The sequence below is a fragment of the Helicoverpa zea genome, chromosome 3 (genome assembly GCF_022581195.2).
Source record: "Helicoverpa zea isolate HzStark_Cry1AcR chromosome 3, ilHelZeax1.1, whole genome shotgun sequence".
Taxonomy (NCBI): Eukaryota; Metazoa; Arthropoda; class Insecta; order Lepidoptera; family Noctuidae; genus Helicoverpa; species Helicoverpa zea.
Genome location: NC_061454.1, coordinates 11989811 through 12013792, shown reverse-complemented (window position 1 = coordinate 12013792; position 23982 = coordinate 11989811).

Below are 23982 nucleotides of genomic sequence, written 5' to 3'. Positions count from 1 at the left end.
AGAGAGATAGGTTCAACGCACTTGTTGAGCTCAGCTATCGCAGTCTTTCACTCACTTTACCCCTATCTCTATCTCATGAGAGGGTCACCTGTGTATCTATGTAATCATGTTGTCGAGCTTTCAGGGTAATATTAAACGTTTACCCTCTTACAAATATGCGCTCCTAGTACCAGTGACCGGAGCGCTGAAGGCTTCGCTTCGTTTGACGGTCGCCGCGGAGGTCGCTACCAACGGTCGAACTTGCTATGTTTGTATGAGTGTGTATGTAGCTACAAGAAACGTAATAGGTAACATCAATGCTTTACGAGTAATAGTAGGCTAATACTGAGATTCTTGTTATAGGATCTATTTCCTTTAAATAAAACTTGGACACATATATAAGATGTCAAGGACAAAGAGAAACTGGAGCCCCGTCACGAGATGGGACGGGACGGTGAAAGATAAAAAAACTTGATCACATATTTAAACCAAGAAAAAATATATAAATATACGAAGTACGCGGTTCCACCCGCGTTCCGAGGGTATTATTTTAAAACTAAAAAAGATTTAATTAGATTTAAGATAAATTAACTTCTTTGTTTTTTTTATTTCATTATCATGTTATCAATTGTGTACCTTTTTTGACAGGAGCGATACACGCGGTAAGCTATTTATTTGCTATCTCTTTTCTTTAACAATTTCAGCTTATGTCTGTCTCACTCTTACTTACAGTTGTATTTGTGTTGGTAATTTTGCATTTGTGTGCTGTCGGTATGCTTTTCAGGCAAAGCTTTCACTGACATTGTGAACCTCCTCAAGAACATGCGATCCTAGTACAAATGACCGGAGCGCTGAAGGCTTCGCCTTTCACGGTTTCACGGTCGTGTCGCAACGACGGTTGCGTAGCGACGAAAGTTTCACGAAAGTTTACGTAGATATGTTATATTTTGTAACTTTATGCTGTGGTATGATTATTACTATTTACTGAAGATTTTTAAAATGTTTTCGTTATTGAGTATGAGAGCTTCCTTAAAACTTCTCAACGGATTTTCATATATTTTTTGTTATATGTATGTACGTACACGTAGTGTACATTGTACATGTGTATTAACGAATAACTTTTTGGTCGGGTTCAGATGATGGCTACGATTTAAAGCGATATATCACTTTAAAATGTGTGAGCTATTCGCACAAGTATGCATTGGTAAAGGTAGAATTCCGAGGATCGCGGCTGTCGCAGCCGCGCGCGGCCTAGCACAGTTGTCGGTCGCGCACGACAATAGTCAACCTTTGAAAATGTATGGCACCGCTGCCGAGGTCCGCGACAGTCGCGCGCGGCCGTCGAACTTCGTGAGCCGCTCGCGGCCGTACGCATCTCAACATGGTCTAGCGCTTAATAACATCTATAGAATCTTAGTAAACCAGAATTGAATTGTTTTTTATTTAGTCGGCAAAACTTCCTTTTGTTTTCATTACAATACAAATGTAGATTTTGTAGATTTTACGTGAATCGCGAACAAACAAACAGACAAACAGACAAACCGACAAACAGACAAACAGACAAACAGACAAACAGACAAAAATGACAAAAATGATGGAAATGGGTTCTGTTAGTTATCCTTTAAAATGCTGGCAATTTTTTTTGTCAATTTCTTCAATGTACAAAAATTACTTTTCTACAGATTTATTATATGTATAGATAATCCAGAAAATGACATTGAACATTGTTATAATTTTGAAAACGAAAATGATAAATTATCAGTGAGGGAATCCTTGTACGCGATAAATTACAAATTTCAAAAAGTAAAAAAAGATATTATGGCTCTTTTAAATAATAAAAATGAACGGTATTCTGAAAATAATTATGATCAAATTAGTGGTGATGATGAAAACTGTGATAACGAAGCAAATTATAAACTACCAATATTACTTGATTATTTGCGTTCAATTAACCAAATTTTTCAAAAACTACTTATTAAGTTTTGTTAGTCCACTCTAGGCTATTACTCTATACTATAGAATTATTAGTTCGGTCAATATAGATATTTGAAATAGCAAAAAATCCCGGAAAGCCAAATATTGGTGGACAGCTTGGGTTTACCATCTATACTTATAATAAATCTGCAGAGAGGTCAATTCTGTACATTAAATATATTTCCAAAATATCTATCCGGGGGTGATTAGTGATCGATACTGATGCCAAAAATGCAATCAGTAAAATTTTTGTCCGTCTGTCTGTCTGTCTTTCTGTCTGTCTGTCTGTATGTTTGTTATGGAAACAAAAACTACTCGACGGATTTTAATGAAACTTGGCACAAATATTCTTCATACTCCTGGGCAGGTTATAGGATACTTTTCATCACGCTACGATCAATAGGAGCAGAGCAGTGATGGGAAATGTTGGGAAAACGGGAGAAGTTACTCCATTTTTTAAGCTTCCGTCGCGTGTGCAGCCTTTGTGGTTAAAGCAAAGTAGTAATAGGCTAGGTACGCATAGACTTAGATAATTGGATAGGCTGGTGATTATTATTTCTTCCTCTCTTTGCACAAAGTCCGAATCTAACGCGGACGAAGTCGCTGGCAGAAGCTAGTTACAAATAAAGTCTTAAAAGATTCCCCATCGATCCAAATCTTCAAAAGCTGTTCGGGGTCAAAAGTCAAAGTTTGAGGTTTTTTGTTGTATTTTCGAAAACGGCAGTTAAAGAAAGAAAGAAAGAAAATAGATATCTCGTGGCACTGCGCATGTCAAGAACAAATTAGGTAAATGTATAATTGAATTGTTATTTTACCTAATAGCGAAATGTGTTTATTAAAAAAAGTCAAAAAGTCATATCTGTTCGTTACACTCCTAGTGTGGCCCCATGACTCGACATCTTATTTATCTAATTTTTAGTTTAATAAGTACAAAGTTTCAAACATATACCTCAGTTAAAAATAGTTACTTTTTCATGATGTTACTTGGCAAGTTTTTACACACCTTGTTATAAACCTACTAAACGCAATGAATCAAGTATATAATTTTCTATTAAAACTTGCCAAGTAACATCATTAAAAAGTAACTATTTTTAACTGAGGTATGTGTATGGAACTTGGTACTTATTCAGATCTCACTTCTTTTATAGGCGAAGCATTCCCATTTTATCGAACTTGGCAGCCTTTCACATTTTTGTTTTGGGTGGGATTTCATTTATTTTTGTAAGGTTGTTTATTTTATTTTTTTCTTATGATTAAGTTAGTTAAGGAAATGTCTCATTTATACTATCTTTCAGATTTTTGAATACGCACTATGCTTCTTACAAAGAAATGAACTAGATTAACTAAATGGACTAGATTTACCAACTGACTGACATGACATGTTACCGTATATTATATATTATGTTCGTGGATCAAAGTTACACATTCGTTATTTTCGAAAGTGACTCACACTTGGCCGTTTTCAGATTTTTACTTTACTTTGACTAAATACAAACCTTTGTAACGAATTTCAGGTCGGTACGACCATTCGGAGATATATTATATAAATATATGTAGATTTTACTTCGTTTTGATTATTTTGAAACTGACTCACACTTGGCCATTTTCAGATTTTTCCCTTTACCTTGACATAAAGACCTACCTCCATGCCAAATTTCAAGTCAATACGACCATTGGAAGTGGTCTAGGTTTTTGATGAGAGAGTCAGTCAGTGAGTGTATAGTAAAAATAGCGATTTTCTGACGTCAATATCTCAAGACCTACAATAGTTATATTAATGAAATTTTGTATTTTAGATAAATGAGGGGGTCTCAACAGATACTAGAAATTTGATATGCGTAAATAAAATAGATTTTGAGTTATAGGGGGGTCGAATTTGGCCCGAAATGGTTCGTGTAATATAACCCACGGCCAGTGTGTCGCATTTTTTTGCTCGAACTTGGCGGACACACTGCCGTGTGTCTAGATTTGATTTAAAGGGATTGTAGATTTTTAGTTATAGAATAATTTTAAGTTTGTTATTTATTTAATTGAAGAAATGTTATCTCAATATCCATGTAAAAAAAAGAAATAGGTATATTGGTATATCACTGATTGAAACTGTTTTAAGCTGTACATACAGGTTGAGTTCTAGATTTATAATTTTTTCCAACTTCGATGAAATTCTTAAACAATTAATAGGAAAAATCACAGGTCTATCTCTGGCTACATCAAATCATTTTAACATTTCCTCACTACGTCCACAGTTAAGACACAGAATAATGATGAACGGTTGTGAAGGTAAGGTTCCTACTTACGCTCTTAAAGATATCACTCACACACGCATGTGCATCGATGAGCTTTTATCGGCGCCATCGGTGCTGTTGGTAATGAGTGTAGTACATCGAACACATGCGTGTGTGAGTGATGATTAAAATAGGTAACATTTTTTGATGCCGTTAATTAGTTAATAAGCTGTATATACAAGTTGACTTTTAGCTTAATATTATTTTTTTCAACTTCTACAAATCTTAAAAAGCAATTCATACGGAAAATCAAAGGTATGAAAAATTACTTATGGCTACATCAAATCGTAATGACATTTCCCCGCTACGTCGCTACGCAACCTTCGTAGCAACACGACCGTGAAACCGTGAATAGCTGAGCCTTCAGCGCTCCGGTCATTTGTACGAGGATCGCATGTTCCCGAGAAGGTTCACAATATCAGTGAAAGCTTGCCTGAAAAGCACACCGACAGCACACATTCGTAAAAGTTACTAACACAAGTATGAATCTAAGTTAGAATGAGAAAGATATGGGCTGAAATTGTTGAAGGAAAGAGATAGCATACAAATACAATCAAAACAAGTCTCACCACGTGTATCGTTTCTGTCAAAACAAAGCTATAAAATAGATCACATAACAGGGGTTTCAAAAGCACTCGAAAGATAATGACCGTATTAAGTAATCAGATATTATATAGTGCTTAAAGTTTAGTGACTACATAAAGTAGGTAATAAACTGGTTCCAAATTGGCATCTGTCAAAAAGCTTTGGCAAAGATTCCATGCAATTTTGAGGTTGTAATATAATCTTCTAATAGGTACTTTAAATCGTAAGTTAACATTAGAAATGCAAAAAAAGTTACTCTGTCCAACTTCCACGCCAAAATTATGGAACCGATTTATGTTGGGTTTATACAAGTTGAGTTCTAGCTTAATTTTATTTTAAGCTTCTATGGATCTCAAAAACACTTAAAACGGAAAATCACAGGGCTATATATAGCACCAATCTTACTTATATTATAAATGTGAAAGTTTGTAAGAATGTATGGATGTATGTTTGTTATTCAATTACGCAAAAACGGCTGGACCGATTTGATTGAAATTTGGTATGTAGATAGGTGATACCCTGGATTTACATATAGGCTACTTTTTATTAACACACCACGCGGGCGAAGCCGCTGGCGGAAGCTAGTTAAATATATGCTGTTGTAGCTAAAGCTACGTCCAATCGTATACAGCCACGTCGCTAGGCAACCTTCGTAGCGACACGACCGTGAAACCGTGAAATGCAAAGCAAATGACCGGAGCGCTGAAGCGCTCCGGTCATTTGTACTAGGATCGCATGTTCCCGAGGATGTGTACAATTTCACTGAAAGCTTTCCTGAAAAGCACACCGACAGCACACAAGTGGAAACTCATAACACACAAGTATTAAACCAAGTATGAGTGAAACAAAATAGGCTCAAATTTTTGCAGGAAATAGATAGCTCATAGCGTCTTTTACCACGACGTATCAAAACAAAGTTACAAAACTTACAAGTCTATCTATGTATTCAAAATTCTCTACGGAAAAACAGGATACTTTTTATCTACCTGAAATCGAAGTACAAAACAATAGCATTGTCTATGTATGATTTATTGGAATTACATAAATAATGACAATTTTAGAATTCATTATAATTATTACTTATCATCATATATTACAATTAATGTGAACTGTAGTAGAGAGTCATCATGCGGATAATCGTCGAAGCTTTTTTGTATGCATTACTAGTTAGTTTTGCATGCACCGTGCAGGTGGCGCTGTCTCGCGACGTACTACTTTAGACTAGTGACGCCGAACATTCCCGATAGATCGCGGGACTTGCATGTCTACAACTAAATAAAAGTTTGTAAACTATCTAAAACTTTTGCGAACTCGTTTTGTAAATAAGCTTTGCACGCCGAAAGTTGCCCTCGATTTCTCAGGGTTTCCATCATCAGATCCTGACCTGGTAATTATGGGACCACCTGTGAGGTATACCCTATCAAACAAAAAACAATTTTGCAAATCGGTTTACATCAGTCTAGTTCTTTGCGACTTCGAATCGTTTTTTTTTTCAAGTCGCAACAATTTACAAAATACTTCGTGGTTTCAGTCTTTAGATCTTCCATTATTACATAGTCCAGCTTTCAAGCCAATATAACTGATTAAAATAGTTATATACCATAAATTGATACCGTTTATTGGTTTTAAGCAGTGGGGGGGGGAGGGGAAGGGTGACTGGTAATTGGAATTTTTTATATTCATTAGTTTAGTCACAGTATGAAATAGTTGTCCGAAAATTCGAAGTTTGAAACAACTGTACGTTATTGCGACAAAACTAATGAAAAAACAATCTTGGGGAAAGTTGTTTGTAATCATGAGTAAGAAATACTAAGTATCGTCACTAATTATTACCAGTCACCCTATATGCAAGTTAAGATCTAATATGTGGCTTTATTTTTTACAATCTCGATAAATATTTATTCTGAAAATCACAGGGCTATATCTACATCAAGTCATTAACATATCCCGTTACGTCGCTAAGCAACCTTCGTAGCGACACGACCGTGAAACCGTGAAATGCAAAGCCTTCAGCGCTCCGGTCATTTGTACTAGGATCGCATGTTCTCGAGAAGGTGTATATTTTCAGTAAAGGTTGCCTGAAAGGCTCACCAACAACACACAAACACAAAATGACTACCACATTTACAAAATTAAGTTAGAATGAGACAGACATAGGCTAAAACTGTTGAAGGAAAGAGATAGCATACAAATAAAGTCTATCACAACGTGTATTGCTCCTGTCAAAATAAAGCAACAATTGATAAGATTATAATAGGATAAAAAGCAAAAGCTAGTTATCTTTTCAGATATTAGAACTTTTAAAGTTCATTGACTACTTTCTAAGTATATCTTGGACACCAATAGTTGGTTAAAAGTTGAACGAAAAGATCTCAAGGAAACCTGGACTATAAAGTCTGGAATCACCAACCCGCATTGAGCAAGCGTGGTGATTAGTGCTCAATCGTTTTCCGTGTGAGAGCGTGTGTGTACAAAGGAGTGAGACCATGAAAAGAATGTGACAACGACTTCTTAAAACGGAATAGCAATTATGCGATTATCTTGTTAAGTTTATTTATAAATATATTCCAGTCACCAAATTAAATCCTAACTTAATGTGACAAATGTCAAACTGTATATATACATAACTAGCTTTTGCCCGCGGCTTCTTTCGCGTGGAATAGTAACTTCCGGTAGATTTTTGGTTTGACCAATAGGTGGCGCTGTATGTCCGGAATAAATTTTATTTTTATTTTTTTTTTAATAAAAACTATCCTATGTCCTTTCTCAAGTTTCAAACTATATCTGTACCAAATTTCACACAAATCGATTCAGTAGTTTAGGCGTGAAGAAAAGACAGACAGACAGACAGACAGACAGACAGAAAGACAGACAGACAGAGTTACTTTCTCATTTATAATATTAGTTAGGATTACGTATACACGTTGAGTTCAAGCAATCTTTTTTAAATCCTCTATGAATTTCGAAAACCATTAACATAGAAAATCACAAAGCTACCTACATACCTCATAGCTACGCCAAATCGTACTATGGGCTACGTTGCTACGCAACCTTCGTAGCACCACGACCGTGAAACCGTGAAACGCAGAGCCTTCAGCGCTCTGGTCATTCGTACTAGGATCGCATGTTCAAGAGAAGCTTTATAATGTCAGTGAAAGCTAGCCTGAAAAGCACACCCATAGCACACAAACGTGAAATTACTACACAAGTATGAATCTAAGTTAGAGTGAGACAGACATTGACTGAAACTGTTGAAGGAAAGAGATAGCATACAAATATCATCCTTCACCACGTGTATCGCTCTTGTCAAACAATGCAAAACAATTGATAAGATAATATTGGGGGGATCAAAAACACTCCAAAGATAAGAGACATGTTAAGTAATCAGAAATTACAACATTTTAAAAAGCTTACAAATAGAGTCTATCACAACGTGTATCGCTCCTGTCAAAATAAAGGAACGCTATTGATAAGATTATAATGGGGGCGAGGATTTTACAAACATATTAGTAAGTACGGCAATCAGACATTGCAACTTTATTCGTTCATTGACTACTACTTAACACGAAATAGCAATGCGATTATCTCGCAAAGATTTATTATCAGTAAATACATATTTCACCAAATTGTTGTCATAATTTTGATTTAAAAAAAATATAGGTTGTTAATATTACCGGGATGAAATGTAGCCTATATTATTCGGGAAGAGATTTCCAACACTATGAGACTTAAAAAAAAAAACTCTTTATAATATTAGTGTAGAAATGCTAAAGTAATTCTTATTTTGATTATTATTTTATTCCATCGTTATCTTATCAATTGTGATGCTTTGTTTTGACAGGAACGACACAAGTGGTCAGAGGTCACGTGGTCAGCTATTTGTTTTCTATCTCTTTCCTTTTTCAGCCTATGTCTATTTCACTCTAACTTAAATTTAAACTTATGTGCTTTTCAGGCTTTCACTGACATTGTAAACCTTCTCGGGAACATGCGTCTGTTGGACACTACTGTTTATTTATTATCTTTCGAGTGCTTTTAATTCTATCTTATCACTTGTGTATGGTCCAACCATTTTTTGGTGCACTTGACAGTCTTGTCAGCCAGAACATAAAATGCTATTTTCCCTTAAAAAATGGCACGCAATATCGGCTACAGCATCATTCTTAATTCCATTTTTAGGGTTCCGTAGCCAAAATGGCAAAAACGGAACCCTTATAGTTTCGTCATGTCCGTCTGTCCGTCTGTCCGTCTGTCCGTCTGTCACAGCCGATTTACTCGGAAACTATAAGTACTACAGTGATGAAATTTGATGGGAATATGTGTTGTATGAACCGCTACAAAAATATGATACTAAATAGTAAAAAAAAGAATTGGGGGTGGGGCCCCCCATACATGTAACTGAGGGATGAAATTTTTTTTTTCGATGTACATACCCGTGTGGGGTATCAATGGAAAGGTCTTTTAAAATGATATAAAGTTTTCTAAAAAACATTTTTCTTAAAGTGAACGGTTTTTGAGATATCAGCTCTCAAAGTCGTAAAAAGTATGTCCCCCCCCCTCTATTTTTATAACTACGGGGTATAAAATTCTAAAAAAAATAGAGGTGATGCATGCTAATTAACTCTTTCAACGATTTTTGGTTTGATCAAAGTATCTCTTATAGTTTTTGAGATAGGTTGATTTAACTGTAATTTACGGAACCCTTCGTGCACGAGTCCGACTCGCACTTGGCCGGTTTTTTTTTTTTAATCACAAGCACTACTTGCTTCTCATCTCACTTGTCATTGGTAGAATGGTCGACATTGGCAGCGACACGAATTGCCAGTAATATAAATAGAATAGAAGCTTTGTTTTGACAGGAATTATACACGTGGTTAGAGTTGTTTTGTTTGTGTTTGCTTGCTAACTTTTTTCTTCAACAGTTTCAGCTTATATCTATCACAGTCTAACGGCCAGTTTCTTCATCAAAACTTACGTAGGTATTTGACCGTTACTTTTTCAAATTCGTTTTTTCAAGGCTAAAGTGACAGCAAAACTAATAGAAAACATGAATTTGACCGTTACTTTAGACATTACTTTGACTTTTACTTTGGCTTTTACTTTTGATGACGAAACTGGCTGTAACTTTATTTATACTTGTGTTACTAACTTTTTCGTTTGTGTGCTATCGGTGCGCTTTTCAGGCAAGCTTTCACTGACATTGTGAACCTTCTCTGGAACATGCGATCCTAGTACAAATGACCGGAGCGCTGAAGGCTTTGCGTTTTACTGTTTCACGGTCGTGTTGCTACGGAGGTTGCGTAGTGACGTCGCAAAATAGTAAATGTAGATTGTATTGCCTCCTAAATATAGTCCTTTTCAAACCGTCGTCGTATAGTCATTTAAATAGGTCAAGTAATTTTTGCGAGAAAGCTGAATATACATATGTAGTTACTATTTCTCATTTGAAAAATAAAGTAAGGATTTGAAGGACCTACTAGAGATTATTAACCATTGCCGATTGCCAAACCTCTTTAACCTTTTGGCGACCAATTTTCTTTTTAAACCCCTTCTTTATAATATGATTACTCTTCCATGTTAGGCTGTCAATGAAAGTTAAAAGCTGTAATGTCTGGTAACTTAATATTACGTGTTTTATCTTTCGAGTGTTTTTGATCCCATTATTATCTTATCAGTGTCGTAACTTTGTTTTGACAGGAGCGATACACGTGGTGAGGGTTGCTGTATGTTTGGTGGTTTGGTGTCTTTTCTTCTTGTCTTTTCGTCATCAATTTCAGTCTATATCTTTCTCGCTCTTACTTAAATTTATACTTGTGTTGGTAATTTTGCATAATTATGTGTGCTGTCGGTGTGCTTTTCAGGCTTTCACTGACATTGTGAACCTTCTCGGGAACATGCGATCCTAGTACAAATGACCGGAGCGCTGAAGGTTTCGCCTTTCACGGTTTCACGGTCGTGTCGCTACGAAGGTTGCCTAGCGATTAATTTTAATAAAGTTTGACGTTACCCCATGATTATCCGTACGATTTTCAATATTCGTCGATTTTTTTATTATTATTGAGTGTCGAATTTTTATTGTATGTGAGAGACATCATAACTTTGAAAAACTTCTTGTTACAATTTAACGAAAAATGTTCTGGTTGGGTTTCGGGTGATATTTACGATTTAAATGGGAGAGAGATGGCGCTGCCGTCGCGTAAACACTCAGTCCGCGCCGAAAGTTTTAGAAAATCTCTTATAATTAGATTTAACTAGACAATAACCTTACAAATGTGCTAAAGTGATTATAAACTCATAAATATGTGGTACAAGTGTTATCCTTAAAATACATTTAGTTTCAACAAAGAAACATAAACCTGATAAGTGACAGTGAACTTGAAAAAACAATAGTGAGATACGGATACCTTGAAACTATATATAGTCATTTTATCTGTATACGAACCTGGTGAACTAATTGTGATTGATCAGCAGTGTAATTAAAGTCATATAGTGCTAAAACTAATTTTAACGGCGGTTATTTTTCACTTGTTTAAACTCGCGCAAAAACAGCGCCCCAAGTGACCATTACACGAACTAACCCAAAGCTGTGAGAAAAATAAAACAACGCCATCTATGTTAAAGCTGTCAAACTAACTCGCATAAGCTATTGATATATAGGAAGTTTCAATCCTCGAACATTTCCTCAACCGCTACCTAAACTAACCACAAGATGGCGCTCTGTGCAGGCTGTAAACAATTAATACCTGACAGACTGAATCTTATTTGTTCATTATGCAATGAAAATTACGATTTAGAATGTGCGAACGTAGCAGAAAACCAATACAAAAAATTCACACCGGAGATAAAAGCAAAATGGGAATGTCAAGAATGTAGATGCAAAAAACCTAAAAACAACAAATGCAGCACACCCGCAAGACCTCAACTTCCCACCGATTATAACAGTTCTCCAGAGGCCTTCGTTACACTCCGGAGAAAAGCAAGTCAATCACAACACAATGATACTTCACTCTCAGACAACACAAATATATTTGGAGATACATTTAATGGGGAGAAACACACTGAACCTGGACTACAAGCACAGATAACATTACAAAGCTTAAGTGAACTAATATCCGCGAAACTGAAGGAAAATAATGTATCTATTATATCAGAAATAAAAAATACTATCCAAAAAGAAATTAACACAGCTATACTTAAACTTCGAGAAGACGTGAAGAAAGAAACTGACTCCCTGCATGAACAAAACCACCAACGCAAGTCAGAGATAGATACGTTAAACACAAAAATTGAAAACCTAAAAAAAGAAACAGAACGCCTACAATCCGAAATAAAAACTCTGTCGAATAAAACTTTTATACCTAAATACGCACCTGAGAACAACTTGAAAAAAATTGCTTTATACGGCCTCCCTGAAATTTACAAAGAGCCTGAAAATGAACTCCACTTTAGAATATTAGACGTATTCCGAGACATTCTGCAAGTTGACCTGTTAGGCTATATTGAAGACACCCATAGAATTGGAAAGTATAAAAACAACACCCGACCTTTGGTTATCGAACTCATAAGCAAAAGAATGACAAAATACTTAGTACAGAATCAACAATATTTCCGTGGCACTGGACTCTATTTGTCTGAATTCCTTGATGAAGAGGCGCTGAAAGAGAGGCACGCCATGCGAGAAAAAATGCTAACAGCCCGTAAGAAAGGTCATTATGCTATTATTAAAAATAACCAATTATATATAGAAGGAGAGCAAATAAATTACAACCACGACACAGAAATATATACCAACAGCAACAACCCTACATTTCATGACAACAAACGCGAAGAAAACCATACATTTCGGAACAACAGATCGACTTTACGACACGACTAACTCGAAGAAAACACCACAACCCGATGAAATCGACCAACAATTCACGATATTATTCCAAAACATTCAAAGCATATGTAATAAACAGCATATAATAGAAGCTTTTATAAACCAGACCCAAGAATATGAAGCAATATGTATGACGGAAACGTGGCTCTCAGAAGAAAAACTCGATCTCATTAACTTCACTGGATACAAAGTGGCTGCATCATACTGCAGGAAAACTCGTGGAGGTGGCGGAATCTGCATACTACTAAAAGAAAATATAGACTGTATAGAAAAACATGATATTACAAGAATGTCAATTGAGTATATTGTAGAAATGTGTGCAATCGAACTAGTCAACGAAAACATACTATTAATTACTATATATTGGAATAGAAGAGAAGAAGACGTATTTTACAACCAATTAAACAAAATGTTAACTCATATTAACCTAAAATATTCAAAGTTTAATATAATTATCGGGGGCGACTTTAACATCGATATGCAACAAAATAGTAAAAAAGCAAAAAATCTATCAGACCTTATGTCAGAATTTAATTTTACACAGCAAGTAAAACAACCAACTCGAATAACACAAAACTCATCAACTTGTATAGATCTAATTTTTACGAATTCTAAAAATACACGTCCACAAACGTCAGTCGAAGAATTGGGATTCTCTGACCATTGTAGCACAATAATTAGCCTCAAAATACCGCATCCTCAAAACCAAAACAAAGTCTACCACGTCAAAAAACGAATATATACTAAAAATAATATATGTTTATTTAAATCTGCACTGCAGCTAATAAATTGGAGCGACTACATTAAACCTAACAATAATATAAATCAAAACTACGAAGCTTTCAATGATATTATAACTACTACATTAAATAAAATTATACCTAAAAGAAAAATTAAACTAAAAAGAAGCAAAAATAAATTCTGGTTAACTAAGGGAATTAAACTCGCATGCAAAAATAAAAGATTACTTAAAATACTATGCTTAAAATCGTGCAATCTAGTTATTAAAAAATATTACAAAAAATACGAAAAAATATTAAAACGATCAATAATTACAGCTAAAAAAATACAATACATAAATAGAATAAAAACGTCTGAAAATAAAGTAAAAACTATGTGGTCTATAATAAAAGAACGCACAAATAAAAATCGTACCGCAGAAAAGCAAAATATACAATTAAAAATAAATAATGTCTCTATTACCGAACCTAAACAAATAGTAAACATATTTAATAATTTCTTTGCCTCAATTGGTAACGACCAAACGAACCCAGCTAGTCATCAACCACGCGATCTGCCTGTAACTCAACAGTTAGAGAATACATTCTTCCTTAGACCAATAGATTACCGCGAAACCAATAAATTAATAAAAAACCTGAAAAACAAAAATAGTCATGGAATAGACGAATTACCCCCTTCCCTATTCAAACACTGCGCCGACGAACTCACTCCACCACTTTGCGTATTAATAAACCAATCGTTCGAAGAAGGTACATTCCCTGACCTTCTAAAAAAGGCTATCATAAAACCGATACACAAAAAAAACTCGAAAATTGATCCCAACAACTACCGCCCTATAGCACTCTTGCCAACGGCTTCAAAATTATTTGAAAAAGCTATGTGCAATCGGGTATATAACTTCTGCGAGAGATTCAACATTTTTGATGAGGGACAAAACGGATTTCGCAAACATAGGTCAACCACACTTGCAGTTTATAAATACATTCAAGAAGTGATTAACATTTTAAATAATAAAAAATACGCAGTAGGTATATTACTTGATATGACTAAGGCATACGATAGAGTTCAATTTAGTATATTGTTGGACAAACTATACAAAATAGGAATTCGCGGTGTTACCCACCAATGGTTCGAGTCTTATCTTAAGGACAGAGAACAATATGTAGAAATTGACTACTTTAACCAGGATACTAATGAAATATTAAATGTAAGATCCGAAAAACAAATTTTAAACTCCTCAATTCCACAAGGCAGCGTAATTGGATGTTTGCTATTTCTTATCTACATAAACGACCTTCCGAAAATCATGGATGAGCCTAGTGTACTATTCGCGGACGACGTTTCCCTCCTCACCTCATGCAATAACGAAACAGAAATAAACGCAAAGCTTCACACCATACTTAATAAAACTACAGAATGGATGGACCAACATAATCTAGAAATAAATTATAAAAAAACTAAAATAATGACCTTTTACCCCTATCAAAAATCCCCAATAACAATTAACTTCTCAACTAACAATACAAAAATAGATGTTGTCGACAACTTCACACTACTCGGACTTACCATAGACACTCATATAAACTGGAAGACGCACATACAAAATATTAAATCCAAGATCTCCAAATTTATTTACGCTTTTCGCGAAGTAAAGGTAACCACGGACCTACCAACTGCTCTAAGTACTTACTACGCATATGCGCACTCCTGGTTCAGCTACGGCATCATCATGTGGGGAAACAGCACCGACGCACCATCACTCTTCACTCTACAAAAGAAACTAATCCGCATACTAACAAACATAGAACAAACAGACAGCTGCAAACCCTATTTCCAAAAACACAAAATACTCACATTACCATGCATCTACATATTAGAAATATGTAAATTCGTTAGGAGATACTCAAAGTTCTTTACCAAACGCGGAGACAAACACACCAATAGATCACTGAGACACAAAAATATGCTGATGCTACCTACCTCCAACATGACACTACACTCCAACAGCCCCTACGTGATGTGCATCAAAATATACAATAAATTGCCCAACAAAATCAAGGACGAAACAAGTGACACAAAATTCCTTAACATCCTAAAACAAATTTTAATAAAAAAAGCATACTATACAATCAACGAGTATATTACCGATAAAGAAATAACTGAAAATTAAATAAAAGCAACATATAAAGAAAAATAACCATAAAATGTAGTTGTGCTACACAAAAATATACGCAATATTATAATATAAATAAATACTTGAATAATATACTACATACTACCTAATTTATTACATTAAACGCCTTCCTCTCTTCTAACTCATTTGCTGTGCCCATCAGGGTCCATAATTGTGACTACCTCTATTATTTATATTTTCCACCAAATGTACATTATGGAATGCAATAAATGATATGATATGATATGATATGATAAATCGACATACCACATAAAAATTTTTTTTTTTCAAAAACTGTTTATTTTAAAACCCAGCTAAAGTTCACTCTGCTTCCCCAAATGTATGGGTCCCTAGTATAATTTCACCCGAATGCGCAGGTCTCCGGCTCCATTGTCGAAGGTCAGCTACTACGTAACCTGCTACGCGCTGCCTACGACCGGCTACGTGGCTACACTTGCTACGCGCTACGCGCTGCCTACAGAGGCACAATAATACGCGTATATTTTACATGAAAATGAATAAAAAAATGCCAAGGTTATATTGCCCACATAATCAAAAGGTTGTATTTTTCTTGAAAGAAATCGTCTTCGTAAAGTTGTGACATTTCTTCCAATTTATGTAACAAGTACGCAGTTTATTTCGGGTAAAATAAAAACATCTTATTTTAAAACACTACCTAAAATTCCATACGACAATTTTTTGCATCGACTTTCCTTGAGTGCTACGTAAATTCGTAGCCATTCGTAGCCAGGGACCGGTTGCTACGTGACGTCTACGATGACGTTACCGTAGTGACAGGCTTCAGTATCCCGATAAAATTTACTAGGATTGCATAAGGTTACAAGAGGTTATGTTTCAGCAGCCTTTCAGTCATACTTTCCCGCTCTGACGGTATGTATGTATCCTCTTCTCGCAAATGAAATTCTCAGCGAACAACAAGTGGTTTTGAGAAGGTTTCGCGGCAAAAGCAATGAAGATTTTTTTTCAATTTCGTGCATTCAATTTACAAAGATTTAATTAAAGTTACTTTTATTTCTGTCTTATCTATCAAAATAATATGTATATGTGAAAAGTTCATGCACATAATATTTAAATTACTTAAGATTTTGATAACTAGATATAAAAAAACTATATCTGTGTAATCTTGTTACTGATTCGAATAAAAATTACGTAATTTGAACTGAAGATAAATATTTCCACTTTTATGATAAGATTCGAGAACATGTTTCAATAAAAATTTAAAATACGCAACATATCACCGAAGAACTAACTTCACAAAAAGCTTCATTTTAGATTTAGTACTTCAAAAGTGAAGTTTTATCAACCTCGTTCTTGTTATGTAACCCTAGTTCACCATTCTGCAGATCCTAAAACGGTTCTCTATGATAACGTCATGCACGACGTCATGTAGCATGGCTGACGTGACTACGAAGGCTCCGAATGTCGTAGCAACGTAGCAATCGTAGCAAATCGACGTATAATTTATACAATTTCTAGCTTATTTTTACGGACCAAAATTTTACAAGATACAAAAAAGTTTTTTTTTAATACACAGTAATAAACCAGATATTATACCTGAGAGATTTGTAATGTTTATTTTTGCAAACGAACACCTTTTTAATTTCCTTAAACTGTAGGTATTTCTGGTATTAAAATAATTTTCCAAGTTAGAAGATCGAATAAACTTTTTCAGGTTCCGTTACCATAATTACTTCTTACAGCTCATATTCGCCTAGTCTATTATATCGGAACACTGAAGCCTCCGTCAACGTAGACGTCACGCGCTACGTCACGAGTACAAAGCCTCCCTTGCTGCGAAACCCGCTTTAGTTTATGCTACCCTAGTACATTTTCCCGCTATGCTGACGCGTCCCGCAACGATTACGTCATTGTTGCTGTCGTCCGTCCAATTTTCCATGAATGAAACTGGCGACATATTGTATATAAAAAAAATACTATTGCTCGTTGCAATGTACATACGGAATCATTTACGATAGTTATTATTGATAGTTGGTAGGCAAAAAAAAGATTATGAAAATTCCTAAAATAACGGTTAATTTTAATGTATGGTATTGTACATAGGGTCTGAACTGAAAATATGAGCACTTTTCAGTAAAAGTTTTACTTGAACCTTATGAAATCTATGCTCTCCTAGTACACTTTCCCGAAGAACTGAACCCGTTCGTCACTGAAAACGTCATCCCGTGGTTGAAATGAATGACGTTGAACTTTCACTTTGTTGTCAATGTTGTTACTTGGGATTGGGAAAGCTAGCTATTCCGAAAAATATAATAGAAATTAAAATAATTACTACTTCATTGTTAGAAAATAGTTACAATATGATAACTTAGTAAATATTTTCTAATAATTGTAATTAATCAAGCTTCAAAAACTTATCAATCTTTCTCCAGTTTCGAGATACTACTGAAACTTGAAAAACTTTCAGCACCAACCTTCAACCCTCTATTATTTATGCTCTCCTAGTACATTTTCCCAGTGAACTGAAGCCTTCCCGCATCGGTAACGTTACGGTCGACGTCACACGACGTATCCCAAGCAACGGAAAATCTCACTTTCTCCCTCGAAAATACCACCTCTCAACTGTTCATGGTAGCCTAGTACTTGCCACTGGATAGTTGCAACCTCCCTCAAATTATCGTCGCTGCTGATGTCGCAAGTTTGATTTTGGAATATTTGAGTACTAACGCCCTCTGTTATATTTGTAGAACTACAAAGGATGACAAAATGGCGTAGCTGCGAAAATACCACCTCTTTGCTGTTTATGATAGCCTAGTACTTGCCACTGGATAGTTGCAACCCATAGATATAATATTACTAAACAAGATTGCGCACGCTCAAAATATATATTTACGAAAATGAACTCTATTCTAACGCAATAAGGTACTAAATTGGTTGCATAATACACAGAGGCAAATCCGAGCCGAGAGGGATAGTTCGAACGGAGGCTGTTTGTCTCTTTCTAACACCTTGCCAGCATAAAAAAATGTTGTGATCAAAAGTTTTGTCTTCCCAAAAACAATTGAATCACTTATATTTTTATCTTATTTTAACAATTGTAAGTCAACAAATTAATAACAATCGCATTAATTTATTCGTATTTATTATTAAAACATAAACAACATAAATTTTTATTTAGCTTTTTTTTATTTGCTAGCGGTAACCCTGAACATTCTTGGCGCGTAATCAGCATTTAAAATTTTGTTTATATTTTTTTGTATTAAATCAATTTAAACTATTAAAATGGTGAAAAAGTGTTGCGTTTCTACTTGCAAAAGTGAATCCTATGGTGGTTGCAATATATCGTTCCACAGGTTAGCTAATAATAACATTTTCGTAAACCAAACAACTAGGGTGCCCATGAATTCTTGTAACTAGTCAAAATATGGGTGATGGATTTTAAAACTGTTGTACTATTGTTATAGCTTCCCAAAAAATGAAGAAAGGCGACATAAATGGCTCAGCAGTCTATATATGAAGTAGAAATACAAAAAAAACAGTCTTCACTTCGAATCTTCCTGCTTTTATACTGCTAATTTCCGCTAATTATTAAAAGCCTTTATTAATATCTTAAGGTCACAAACTGCGTAAGTTAAAACTTCAATACTAATCTGTGTTTAATAATCTTAGCAAATTCGGATTTGTCTCACATAGCTTAATCTCATAGTCACCCTATTAGAAAGGGACAGACAGCCTCCGTACTAACTGTTTCACTCGGCTCGTTTTTTGGGTTTATATGCGCAGTCCTGTTTACTAATATTATGTCTATGTTGCAACCTCTCTCAAATTGTCGCCAGTACTGATGTCGCAAGTTTGAATTAGGAACGTTTGGATACTAACGCCATCTGTTATTTATGTGTAGAACTACTAGGACGGGAAAATACTCAGAAGTTGCATTCAAAGTGAATAGATGGCCGCACTTTTTTTTGCAAAAATCTTTTTAAAGAGGGTGAAAATTATTGTTTAACTAGCTTCCGCCAGCGGCTTCACCCGCGTGCTGTGTTGATAAAAAGTAGACTATGTGTTAATCCAGGGTATCACCTATCTACATACCAAATTTCAATCAAATCGGTCCAGCCGTTTTTGTGTGATTGAATAACAAACATACATCCAAAAATACGAAATATATTATAACATACATCCATACATTCTCACAAACTTTCACATTTATAATATAAGAAGGATATTTTTTTTATTACCTTTGGACATGTATGATAATTCTATACAATATTACATGAATTAAACAGAAAATAGTGCCTAGACTTGTATAGGCACATGAGTGCACCCACTACAATAGCAACTTTCGTATTTTTTCATAGTCAAACATCCTTTGTTACATGCTACCCTAGTACTTTGGACACAAGTAGCCAGTTTTTGGTTGCAATCGCTGGCGCTGCGGAAAATGGAAACAAAGCTGCAGATTCGTAGCAACGAACCAAAAATAATTTGCATGTCTTTAGTTTGGAAATTATGATATATAAATATATCATCACGTATTATTTCTATATCATTTAAATTCATTTACAATGTTTTGCTGGTCTTATCAATAGCTTTGAGACTGCAATAAATATAGTTTGAATTTTATTATATTTACATAAATGAATAATACAAGCTATATTTTCAGATATACGTTTTTCAAATATTAACGTACAAGCATGTTACTGAAAACTACATTAAATAAGTCAAGTTGTGATCAAGCATAGACATAATATTAGTAAACAGGACTGCGCATATAAACCCAAAAAACGAGCCGAGTGAAACAGTTAGTACGGAGGCTGTCTGTCCCTTTCTAATAGGGTGACTATGAGATTAAGCTATGTGAGACAAATCCGAATTTGCTAAGATTATTAAACACAGATTAGTATTGAAGTTTTAACTTACGCAGTTTGTGACCTTAAGATATTAATAAAGGCTTTTAATAATTAGCGGAAATTAGCAGTATAAAAGCAGGAAGATTCGAAGTGAAGACTGTTTTTTTTGTATTTCTACTTCATATATAGACTGCTGAGCCATTTATGTCGCCTTTCTTCATTTTTTGGGAAGCTATAACAATAGTACAACAGTTTTAAAATCCATCACCCATATTTTGACTAGTTACAAGAATTCATGGGCACCCTAGTTGTTTGGTTTACGAAAATGTTATTATTAGCTAACCTGTGGAACGATATATTGCAACCACCATAGGATTCACTTTTGCAAGTAGAAACGCAACACTTTTTCACCATTTTAATAGTTTAAATTGATTTAATACAAAAAAATATAAACAAAATTTTAAATGCTGATTACGCGCCAAGAATGTTCAGGGTTACCGCTAGCAAATAAAAAAAAGCTAAATAAAAATTTATGTTGTTTATGTTTTAATAATAAATACGAATAAATTAATGCGATTGTTATTAATTTGTTGACTTACAATTGTTAAAATAAGATAAAAATATAAGTGATTCAATTGTTTTTGGGAAGACAAAACTTTTGATCACAACATTTTTTTATGCTGGCAAGGTGTTAGAAAGAGACAAACAGCCTCCGTTCGAACTATCCCTCTCGGCTCGGATTTGCCTCTGTGTATTATGCAACCAATTTAGTACCTTATTGCGTTAGAATAGAGTTCATTTTCGTAAATATATATTTTGAGCGTGCGCAATCTTGTTTAGTAATATTATATCTATGTGATCAAGACACTGAAACGCAAGATAATAATCGTAACAGGACATTTATACATTGAACGACCCCAAATCGACAACTCACCCTCCTATTAATTTATGCTACCCTAGTACATTTGACCGAAGTGCCGAAGTCTTAGGTCGTCAATGTCGCTACGAGACACGTGTAAGCAATAAAGGGACTGCTACGAGCTACAAGCTTTCTAGCGCCATCTGTGAGCAAATGGTGAAAACTTAGTTTGACTACGGTTCTTGTTAAGGCTACGCAGTGCTACGGTTGGGCTACGCGAGGCGCTTGTAAAAAATCTGCTGATTTATTCCATGCTTATAAATAGTGTTTGATATTGTAATAAAATTAAAAATAGATTGGTAAGCCTACCGCAAAACAATCCTAATAAAAAAACAATTTCTAAATACTAAAGCAAAGTAAGTTAAAATCACCCCCGCATACAGTTTACAATCTTCAATGTCTATAGTGATGAAAACATTCAATTTATAAGGTATCCCTGTTATATTTCTCGGGATCCTTGAACATTTTCCTGTTAGCAAAGAACAATTTATATAAATTCTCGCTAGGTATTTACCGAATCCTTGCATATTTGCAAAACTGTCTATCTTGCTCAAATACCTGACGGAAACTCTTTTTTGTACAAATTGCTAGGATAAGGTGAAATATACCCTATTATTTATAGGATTTTTTTACCTTACCTCGCTATTTATTTTTATCATATTTGTATATTACTCTTTGCAGCAACAGAAGCAATAAAAGGCCAAAGTAGCAACAAACGTCAATTTTGGTGAACATGCAGCTAATCCACCTTATATCCCTCGGGTCTAATAGACCGATCGCAGCCGCCCAAGTTTTGACGAACTCATTTCAGTTGATCCTATTTGTTTCCTGGTTCTTCCCACATACACATTTATGTACGTAAAGTAGATTATTCCTGCTTTTAGGTTTAGATATTATATAAAATTGCGTAATTAAACAATCTTCGAAGTTATTTGAACTAACCTAACAGTACCGATATTTTAAAAAGATTTATGATGAACACGCATACACCACAGGATATTCATTGAAAATTTTAACTAATACAGCTATTTCCAAGTATAAACCCAAATTCCGGTCTCCTCATTAATAACATTAGTAAGGATAAAGAAAAGCTGCGTAATTTACATAAATATATTATAGCAAAAAGTTTAACCAGTATTTATAGGACACCGAAAAATGTTTCATTACGTGACCGGCTTTCGTTACAGTAAAGTCTTAGGCAGTTTAAGGAGGACCTAATGCCTCAGACGGACTAAACTTTGGCTTTGGTAAACTCTTTACACAGAGTTCTAACGACGAGTTGAATTGCTAATAAGGTATTCAAGAAAATACTCACGAGAAATGGTGATAGAACAAAAATGGAAAATGTTAAAACTTTCACCTTGTTTGAAAATGAAAACTGTCTGGCTCATGTTTTGTATACACATTCTGAAAAGTCATTTAAGAAACTCAAAATATCAATTTACACGTAAAGGTATAGCTTGGTGAGCGAAATAAATAAATTAACCCATTGCAATCATTTTTGAAAGTAACTTTTTGTAATTTAAGAATCTAAATATCTGTGCATGCAGTTCATTTACTTTGCAACATTATATTTAGCCAAAATGTCGATTTTCATAGAAATTATTACTGGAAGCTATAGAACTCCCAATCATAATTGAACATCCCACTACATAACAGGCTGGAGCCAATTGTTGTTGCTCCGAATTATAAATTTCTAAACAAAACCCATTAAAACTTTATGGAAGTAAACCAAAGGCTTTGTCTTAAATGTACCTTCCCGGAATTATATTGAGAAGGTGCAAAGTTATATTCAGTTTCGAATAAATACATTTGTAATCAGATATACCTAGCGTTTCCTATTAATTAGTTTATTAAGGAGTTTTAGTACAAAAGAAAAGTCGTTGTGGCCTAGTGGGCAAAGAACCAACCTCTCGAGTATGAGGGCGCGGGTTCGATTCCAGGTCAGGCAAGTACCAATGCAACTTTACTAAGTTTGTATGTACTTTCTAAGTATATCTTAGACACCAATGACTGTATTTCGGATGGCACGTTAAACTGTAGGTCCCGGCTGTCATTGAACATCCTTGGCAGTCGTTACCAGTAGTCAGAAGCCAGTAAGTCTGACACCAGTCTAACCAAGGGGTATCGGGTTGCCCGGGTAACTGGGTTGAGGAGGTCAGATAGGCAGTCGCTTCTTGTAAAGCATTGGTACTCAGCTGAATCCGGTTAGACTGGAAGCCGACCCCAACATAGTTTGGGAAAAGGCTCGGAGGATGATGAAGGAGTTTTAGTACCTAATATCATTCTGTATCGTTCCTTCACGCTACGTTTATATCTAAGTACGTAAAACAAAATTGTCAAATCCTTTACAAATGTAACACAAAACTTCAAAATGTCAATTGAACCGAAAAACGTGGAAATGTTCAAATGTTCTGCAGAAAATAAAATATGTTCAATGTATACACACATAAAAAGCAAAAAAAGTTTACTTTTTATAAAAGTATCCACAATCGGTTTAAAAATAAGGAATTCACTAATATGCACAACTTAACACAAAAAGACGCATCTCAAAAATGGAACTAAAATCTTTGCACTTTTACCCCGCCTTTCACTGGTAGTTAAATCTGAGCTCT